The sequence below is a fragment of the Gastrolobium bilobum genome, unplaced genomic scaffold, assembly GCF_033153095.1.
Source record: "Gastrolobium bilobum isolate Gb01-03AN ecotype WA unplaced genomic scaffold, APGP_CSIRO_Gbil_v1 utg190792, whole genome shotgun sequence".
NCBI lineage: Eukaryota > Viridiplantae > Streptophyta > Magnoliopsida > Fabales > Fabaceae > Gastrolobium > Gastrolobium bilobum.
In genome coordinates this window covers 69,095-78,256 of record NW_026899558.1, presented here as the reverse complement: position 1 = coordinate 78,256, position 9,162 = coordinate 69,095, and positions in this window count along the sequence as shown.

Genomic DNA, 9,162 nt, shown 5'->3' with positions numbered 1-9,162 from the left:
AAAGGTTGATCAACATCACATAGTAGATAATTCATAATGGAAATTTGTTCATCTATAAATTCATGTTTGAGGGAAAATGACATCTGACTACTTGTTTACATTATAATTTACATTTTATTTATTTATCAAGTTTTAATTCAATTCAGTGTAGTTTCTGGTGACAAGAAATCTATGAAATCTATGAACTTTTGTTTGATTCAACTCAAGTACATATGGTTAGTCAGTGCTTGACACAAATCCTCGTGGGAACGATCTTTACTCATCATTTTATTACTTGTACGACTAGTACACTTGCTAGATCCGCAACATTCATAAATCTCCAAATGCTATAAATTACTTGTATCTAGACTTAGGCAAAATAGCATGAACAAATATGAACATAAAACTCATCCTATCAATAAATACAATGTTCATGCCCTAAATCTAGCCTAGACCCAATGGCCATCCAAATGCAAAAAGCATAAAGTCCTCCAACAACTCATCCTACGGGCTTCTTGCCCGCTGCTCCTGTGCCACTGCTACCTCCTGAAATAATGCCCCCAAGTCGGGGTGAGATATACGACTATATCTCAGTAACCCAGAGATTCCGGAGAAAACTTCGCCCAATGGCTCACTTCGATGCATATAAATAATATAAAACAACATCTTGAAAAACGAGATATAGCAAGGGATTTAGAGAAACTGGGAATCATAGGGATAGAAAATAAGACGAAGCTGGAATGGTAGCTACCAATACCACGCAACGTCCTGCCTAAAGGCTCGGCATATAAGCCTACGAGTCTAACCAAAGTGTGTTCCTAGAACATCCAACCAAGGTACTCCTCCCATCAATATACACCCAAGACTTCCTAGTGTGCTCCTATCCGAATCACACACCACTACCCTAGGTCAACTGGAACTCCCTCTCAGAGACCTATCCAGTGGAAGTCCGCAACGCCCGAAGGCAAACTGTCTATTGGCCAGAGACTCGGTATCTATGTACCAACATACATACTAAATGCATGAACATGCTGTTATATATTACTTACATACATTTCCTACCATCACCCTCAACGGGCATGGTAGAACACACGAGGGGATCAAGCCCCAGTACCAAGAGGTTACCTTAATAAGCCTCTCCACTTAGCTCCAAAGCAATATATTTTCCAAGCTCGTTACTCAACAGAAATGCCTACACAGAGGACATTCCCAATTACTTAAAACTCATACGAACACATGCAAGTTACTAATTATACAAGCATTGTTCCAATCACTTACCTCAATCCCACTTGGTCCAAGACCAAGGGTATAACACCTCGTAATTCTAAATCAAATATTAAAATATTACGTGAGAATTAAAGGGAAGAATTAGTGAAAATCCTGAAGATTAGGCCAAAATACAAAGAAAGGGCAAAACAGTAATTAGCCAAAACGCAACCCTAGGAAGATAAAAATTGAGTAGAAGGTCTCCAATGATAAAAATAACCCTGGAAATGGATTTAGAACGAAAAATTGAGTGGTTAGGCAAGTTTCAGAAAATTCAGTGAATTGTGTTTTTACCGGGTAAAAATACTGCGGTACAGTTGCACCGTAAAGCGTGTCGATTGAGTTTTGAGCTCTAGGTTTTAAATATGAGTTCTAAGTGGTTTATAGAAGAACTATGGAGTATGATTTTTGATAAAATTTGGTGGAAATAAGTAAGTTTGGGGAAGCGTGCCAACGACGCGCGCAAGAGCTTAAAACTGCAGTAGTTCCGAATAACCGAAAAACTCAGGATTCATCTCGTCAAGTGTAGTTAAAGGACAATGTTTAATGTTAAAAATTAGAGTTTCTAAATAGGTTGTGAACTTATGAACGTTTAGTGGAATCAGAGGAAAATTCAAATAAGTTTGAAATCGCGTGAGGTGGCGGTGGGACCCACCCCACTTAAAATCACTTAAGCCACATGTGCTCAAACACTATTCATCATCTCCCACACCTTCCCTCTCTGTAAAAACTGTGACCCCCTCCCCTTTATGCCATTTTCATTTTAAAATTTCATTTCATCATAACTTAGTCATTTAGGCACCAAATCCATTGATTCTTGTCTTGAAACTTGATGGAAAACACCTTCTAAAGCCATTGGTAGTACTCTTAAGCCTTGAAACCATCTCATTGGTGAGATATAGGAAAAAATCAGTCACAAATTTGTTGGGAGATTTTGTGTTCATGGAGTTGTTTGGAGCTCCAATGGTTGGGTATGTTTAGGAGGAGCCTTGTGCCAAGTTTTTGTGTAAGTTTCCTTGTATTTCAATGGTTTAATCTTGTGATTGAATTTATGAACCCTAAAGAGGGCTTGGTTGATTGATGTGTTTAGAGAGCTCAAATGGAAAATGATTGTACATGAATATGCCTTAGAATGATGTATAGTAGCCATAAATGCAATAAAAATTACTGATGAAAAATGTGAATTTTTAACTTAGAAAAATTTTAGGATGTCATGACTTTGAGTTGGAAAATTGTTGTAAGGATTGAATGATGGGATTGTGGCATGATTGTATGATGATATAATGGGATTGTATGAGGTGTGGAGTGGTTAAAATTGATTGAAATTCCTTGGGGGTGGGATTGAGGTACAATTCGGCCATTGAGGGAGAATTAGGAATTGGATGTTGTTGACTTTGCTTGGATGATGTATCATGTGTTAAATGGTAATTAGATGGGTTGTGTGGTGGTTGGAATGTTGGAAAACCAATAGAAAAATATTTGGTAGTGTTGAGAAGTTAATTGGACCTAGAGCAAAATATTAGGCAAGACGACGTTTGGATGACGTAAAATGAAAAACGGCACTTGAAAAATGGCATCCTTTCGGCAGCCTAAGGATGCCTAATAAAATGAGAAAGAAAATTTAGAAAAATAAAATGCAAATTTGAACATGTTTTGCCAAACCTACAAGGGTGTAGGGGTGATTTTTGACGTTTTTGTATTTTGATAGATTTGTCGTGTATTGATGATTCGTACATGGTTATTGTAGGTTGCCGTACATCGATTTGAACCCCGAACCGTGAGTTCGGTGGATTGCCCTTGGTCCTGGATAAAGTGGGGTTTAGGTAAGTCAGTGGAACCATGCTTGTGTAATTGATAACTTGCATGAGTTGTATGAATTTTAAGTAATTGGGAATGTCCTCTGTGTAGGCATTTATGCTGTATAAAAAGCTCGAAGAATATATTATTGAGAGCTAAGTGAAGAGGACTATACAGGTAACCTCTTGGTACTGGGGCTTGATCCCCTTGTGTGTTCCACCATGCCCGTTGAGGGTGATGGTAGGAAGTGTATGTAAGTAATGTAGAATAACATGATCATGCATCTATTATGTATGTTAGTGGTACACTGGATGTACCGAGTCTGTGGCCAGTAGACAGTTTTACCGTCGGGCGTTTCGGACTTCCACTAGATAAGTCTCTGAGAGGGAGTTCTAGTTGACCCAGGGTCGTCGTGTGTGATCCGGATAGGAGCACACTAGGAAGTCTCGGGTGTATGCGGATGGGAGGGGTACCTTGGTTGGATGTTCTTGGAACACGCCTTGGATGAGACCCGTAGGCTTATATGCCGAGCCATTAGGCAGGGCGTTGCGTGGTATTGGTAGCTACCATTCCAGCTTCGTCGTATTTTGTATTCCTATATCGCCCCGTTTCTCTAAATCCCTTGCTATATCCCGTTTTTCAAGATCTTATTGTATATTATTTATATGCATCGAAGTGAGCCATTGGGCGGAGTTTTCTCCAGAACCTCTGGGTTACTGAGATATATTCGTATATCTCACCCTGTCTTGAGGGCTTTATTTCAGGAGGTAGCAGTGGCACAGGAGCGGCGGGCAAGAGGCCCGTAGGATGAGTGTTGGAGAGCATTTCTACTTTTTGCATTTTGATGGCCATTGGGCCTAGGATACACTTAGAGCATGAACATCTCATATGTATGTAGGATGAGTTTCATGTCATATTTGTTCATGCTATTTTTGCCTAAGTCTAGGTACATGTTGTATATGTCATTTTAAGCTTTATGTTTCAAGTTGTAATTTAAAGTTATGAATTTGTAAGTTTTAATATGTAATTGAGATGTTGTAATTGTACAATGAATACTTGATGTAATATGATGGAAGGGCTTTAGGCCTATTTTAGGATTATGATTATGTGTATGTTTAGAAAATGCATGTAAATGGACATTGGTGATTGAAATAAGTCAAGGATTAATAAAGTAAGCAATATGATATGAATTGTGTAATAACTAAAAACTGAGTTGGGTTGTAAGTGCCCCAAGGCATTGTTGGTCCTTGTGTGTGCCACCATTGGTTATTAGGTACATTTGACGTATTAGAAAGCATTTGCAAACTTTGGGATTTTTGTAAAAACAAAGGAAACTCTGGCGAATTTTCTGTAGAATTGGCAGAATTTAGGAGAACTTCGGGAGAGCATATATCCCTCCACAGAGGTCTGATAGGGACGTTCCATACACCATTTTAAAGCTTAAGATGTCCTCTATTTTGTGCTAAAATTTGATAGAAATATGGTTTGTAATTAGGCCTGGAGAAAGCAAAGAGTTCAGACTGCCCAATTTCTCACTGCACTTGTGGCAGTTCTGGACCGGTTTTGGGAAATTTATTCCTGCTTCGTTTCTTAGTCAAATAAGGTGTATAATATGTCAAATTCAATATTGAGGTGTCTAGTTTGTTGTATAAATATTTTAGAGCAATTGGTTGAGTTTATGTTTTGCAGTAATTCGTGGAGTGAGGGATGTTTGGAGCTGTTTTGGGGTTGGCTGGCAGCTTTGCTTGTCCAACTTCAAACGGCAATATCCGGAGCAAACGAGATCGAAATAACTCGTGCGATAGCTTCCTAGAAAGGAAATTGAGTGTAGAATAACATATCAAAAGATGAGAGGCTTGTAGAATGCGGTTTGTCCGCATAATAATAAAGACCGAACCATGTTCGGATAGGTAGAAAACGTAAAATTGAGAAATTAGCTAAGTAGGTTTCGGGAACCCCTTAGTGACTTGTAGTAACTAAAATAAGTTATAAAAGTAGTCTAAATAAGTATTCCGCAAATAGTTTACAGTTACGGTCACAACTTTAATTATTACGCTTTTTATTGTTTTAAATGCTCGCGTAATAAACGGGAAAAGTTTACTCGCACTTTTATAAATGAATTGTTGTAATTGTAACTGCGCTTAATATCATAATTAATGTTAACAATACCGGTGTACAACAGGCTGTTACAAAGGGAAATCCACCGAATCACGGTCGGGGTTCAAATCAACGTACGGCAACCTACAACAACCACGTACGAATCATCAGTACACAGCAATTCTATCAGAATACGAAAAACGTCAAAACCACCCCTACAACCTTGTAGTTTCGGCTAAAAATGTGCAAATTTGCATTTTATTTTTCTAAATTTTCTTTCTCATTTTATTAGGCATCCTTAGGTTGCCGAAAGGATGCCGTTTTTCATTTTACGTCATCGAAACGTTGTCTTGCCTAATATTTTGCTCTAGGTCCAATTAACCACTCAACACTACCAAATATTTTTCTATTGGTTTTCCAACCTTCCAAACACCACACAACCCATCTAATTACCATTTAACACATGATACATCATTCAAGCAAAGTCAACAACATCCAATTCCTAATTCTCCCTCAATGGCCGAATTGTACCTCAATGCCACCCCCAAGGAATTTCAATCAATTTTAACCACTCCACACCTCATACAATCCCATTATAGCATCATACAATCATGCCACAATGCCATCATTCAATCCTTACAACAATTTTCCAACTCAAAGTCATGACATCCTAAATTTTTTCTAAAAGTTAAAAATTCACATTTTTCATCAGTAATTTTTATTGCATTTATGGGTACTATACATCATTCTAAGGCATATTCATGTACAATCATTTTCCGTTTGAGTTCTCTAAACACATCAATCAACCAAGCCCTCTTTAGGGTTCATAAATTCAATCACAAGATTAAACCATTGAAATACAAGGAAACTTACACAAAAGCTTGGCACAAGGATCCTCCTAAACATACCCAACCATTGGAGCTCCAAACAACTCCATGAACACAAAATCTCCCAACAAATTCGTGACTAATTTTTGCCTAGATCTCACCAATGAGAGGTTTCAAGGCTTAAGAGTACTACCAATGGCTTTAGAAGGTGTTTTCCATCAAGTTTCAAGACAAGAATCAATGGATTTGGTGGAGAAGTGATCAAGTTAGGAAGAAATGAAAATTGGAAGTGAAGATGGCCATGGTGGGGGGTACTCCACGATTTTGAAGAAAGAGAGGAAGGAAAAACACGATGAATAGTGAGGCTATGCACATGTGGCATGTCATACTTAAGTGGGGTGGGTCCCGCCTCCACCTCAAGCGATTTCAAACTTATTTGAATTTCCCTCCGATTCCACTAAACGTCCATAAATTCACAACCTATTTCGAAACTCTAATTTTTAACATTAACCATTGTCCTTTAATTACCCTTATCAGATGAATCCGGAGTTTTCCGGTCGTTTGGAGAAAATGTTGTTTTCAGCTATTGCGCGTGTCGTAGGCACGTTTCCACAAACTTACTAATTTTCGTCAAATTTCATCAGAAATCATATTCCCTAGTTCTATAAACCATTTATAAATTGTATTCAAAACCTAAAGCTCAAAACTCAATCGGCACACTTTACGGTGCAACTGTACTGCGGTATTTTTTACCCGGTAAAAACACTATTCACTGAATTTTCTAAAACTTGCCTAGTATAACACCTCACATTCCTAAGTTTAAATATTAAAATATTAAATGAGAATTAAAGAGAAGGATTAGTGAAAATCCTGAATATAAGACCAAAATACAAAGAAAGAGCAAAACGGTAAATTAGCCACGCACACAACCCTAGGAAGAAAATTTAGTAGAAGGTCTCAGATGATAAAAAGAACACTGGAAATGGATTCAAAACGAAAAATTAAGTGGATAGGCAAGTTTCAGAAAAATCAGTGAATAGTGTTTTTATCGGGTAAAAATATCGCTATACGATTGCACCGTAAAACGTGTCGATTGAGCTTTGAGCTCTAGGTTTTAAATACGAGTTATAAATAGTCTATAGAACAAGGAAATATGATTTCTGATAAAATTTGATGGAAGTAAGTTAGTTTGGGGAAGCGTGCCAACGACGAGCGCAACAGCTTATAACCGCATTTTCTCCGAACGACCGGAAAACTCCGGATTCATCTGATCAAGGGTGATTAAAGGACAATGGTTAATGTTAAAAATTAGAGTTTCCAAATAGGTTGTGAATTTATGGACGTTTAGTGAAATCGGAGAGAAATTCAAATGAATTTGAAATCACGTGAGGTGGAAGTGGGGCCCACCTCACTTAAGTAACTTGACACATGTGACACCGTGTCACTATTCATCATCATTCTCCCTCCCCCTCCCATTGAAACCCGCGACCAACCCCCCTCCCCCATGGAAACACCACACTTTTCTTCCTCTCTCTTTAACTCCACCAAATCCTAACCAAATCCATTGATTTTTGTGTTGAAATTCAATGGAAATCACCTTCTAAATTCATTGGTAGTACTCTTGAGCATTGAAAACCATTGGATTTTTAGAAAAAACCGTCCCCTAGGCCGCGGCTCACATTGCAAGATTTGTGTTCATGGAGGTTCTAGATGCTCCAATGGTGGAGTATGTTTAGGAGGAGCCTTGTGCCTAGCATCTGGGTAAGTTTCTGCACCATTTTAACGGTTGAATCTCTGGATTGAGTTTATGAACCCTAAAGGGGAAATTGATGATTGGTGATGTTAAAGAGCTCAATTGGAAAATGTGTATTAGACGATAATGTCTTAGAATGATGTGTTAGAGCTAGAAATGCCATGAAAATTATGAATTTTTAACTTAGAAAATTTTAGATTGTCATGACTTTGAGTTTTGAAAATGTGTTAGGATTGGATTGGTGAGTTGTTGTATGCTTTTATGTTGAGATAATGGGATTATATGAGGTGTGGAGTGGTTAAAATTGAATGATAATCCTTTGGAATTGCATAGGTGACAATTCGGCTATTTAGGGAATTATAGGGATTTGATGTTGTTGGTATTGCTTGGATGATGTATCATGTGTTTAATGGTATTTAATTGGGTTGTGTGGTGGTTGGAAGGTTGGAGAATCAATGAAAAATTAATTGATGGTGTTGAGGGTCATAAAGGATCCTAGAACGAGATATTAGGCAAAACGACGTTTAAATGACGTAAAATGAAAAACGACACTTGATATGGCCTTTCGGTAACCTAAGGATGCCTAATAAAATAAGAAAGAAAATTTAGAAAAATAAATTGTAAAAATACACTACTTTGGCAAAACCTACAAGGGTGTAGGGGACGTTTTGACGTTTTTCGTATTCCGATAGAATTGCCGTGTACTGATGATTCGTACATGGTTGTTGTAGGTTGCCATACGTTGAATTGAACTCCGAACCGTGAGTCGGTGGATTGACCTTGGTCCTGGACCAAGTGGGATTGAGGTAAGTGATTGGAACAATGCTTGTCTAATTGTTAACTTGCCTGTTTTCGTATGAGTTTTAAGTAATTGAGAATGTCCTCTGTGTAGGAATTTTTGTTGAGTAACGAACTTGGAAAATATACTGCTTTGGAGCTAAGTGGAGAGGCTTATTAAGGTAACCTCTTGGTACTGGGGCTTGATCCCCTTGTGTGTTCCACCATACCCGTTGAGGGTGATGGTAGGAAATGTATATGAGTAGTGTAGAATAACATGATCATGCATGTAGTATGTATGTTGGTACGTAGGTACCGAGTCTCTGGCCAGTAGATAGTTTTGCCTTCAGGCTTTTTGGACATCCATTGGATAGGTCTCCGAGCGGGAGTTCCAGTTGACCTAGGGTCGTGGTGTGTGATCCGGATAGGAGCTTACTAGGACCTCTCGGGTGTATGCGGATGGGAGGGGTACCTTGGTTGGATGTTCTTGGAACACACCCTGGCTGAGACCCGTAGGCTTATATGCCGAGCCATTAGGCAGGACGTTGAGTGGTATTGGTAGCTACCATTCCAGCTTCGTCATATTTTGTACCCCTATATTCCCCAATTTCTCTAAATCCCTTGCTATATCCCGTTTTTCAAGATGTTATTGTATATTATTTATAT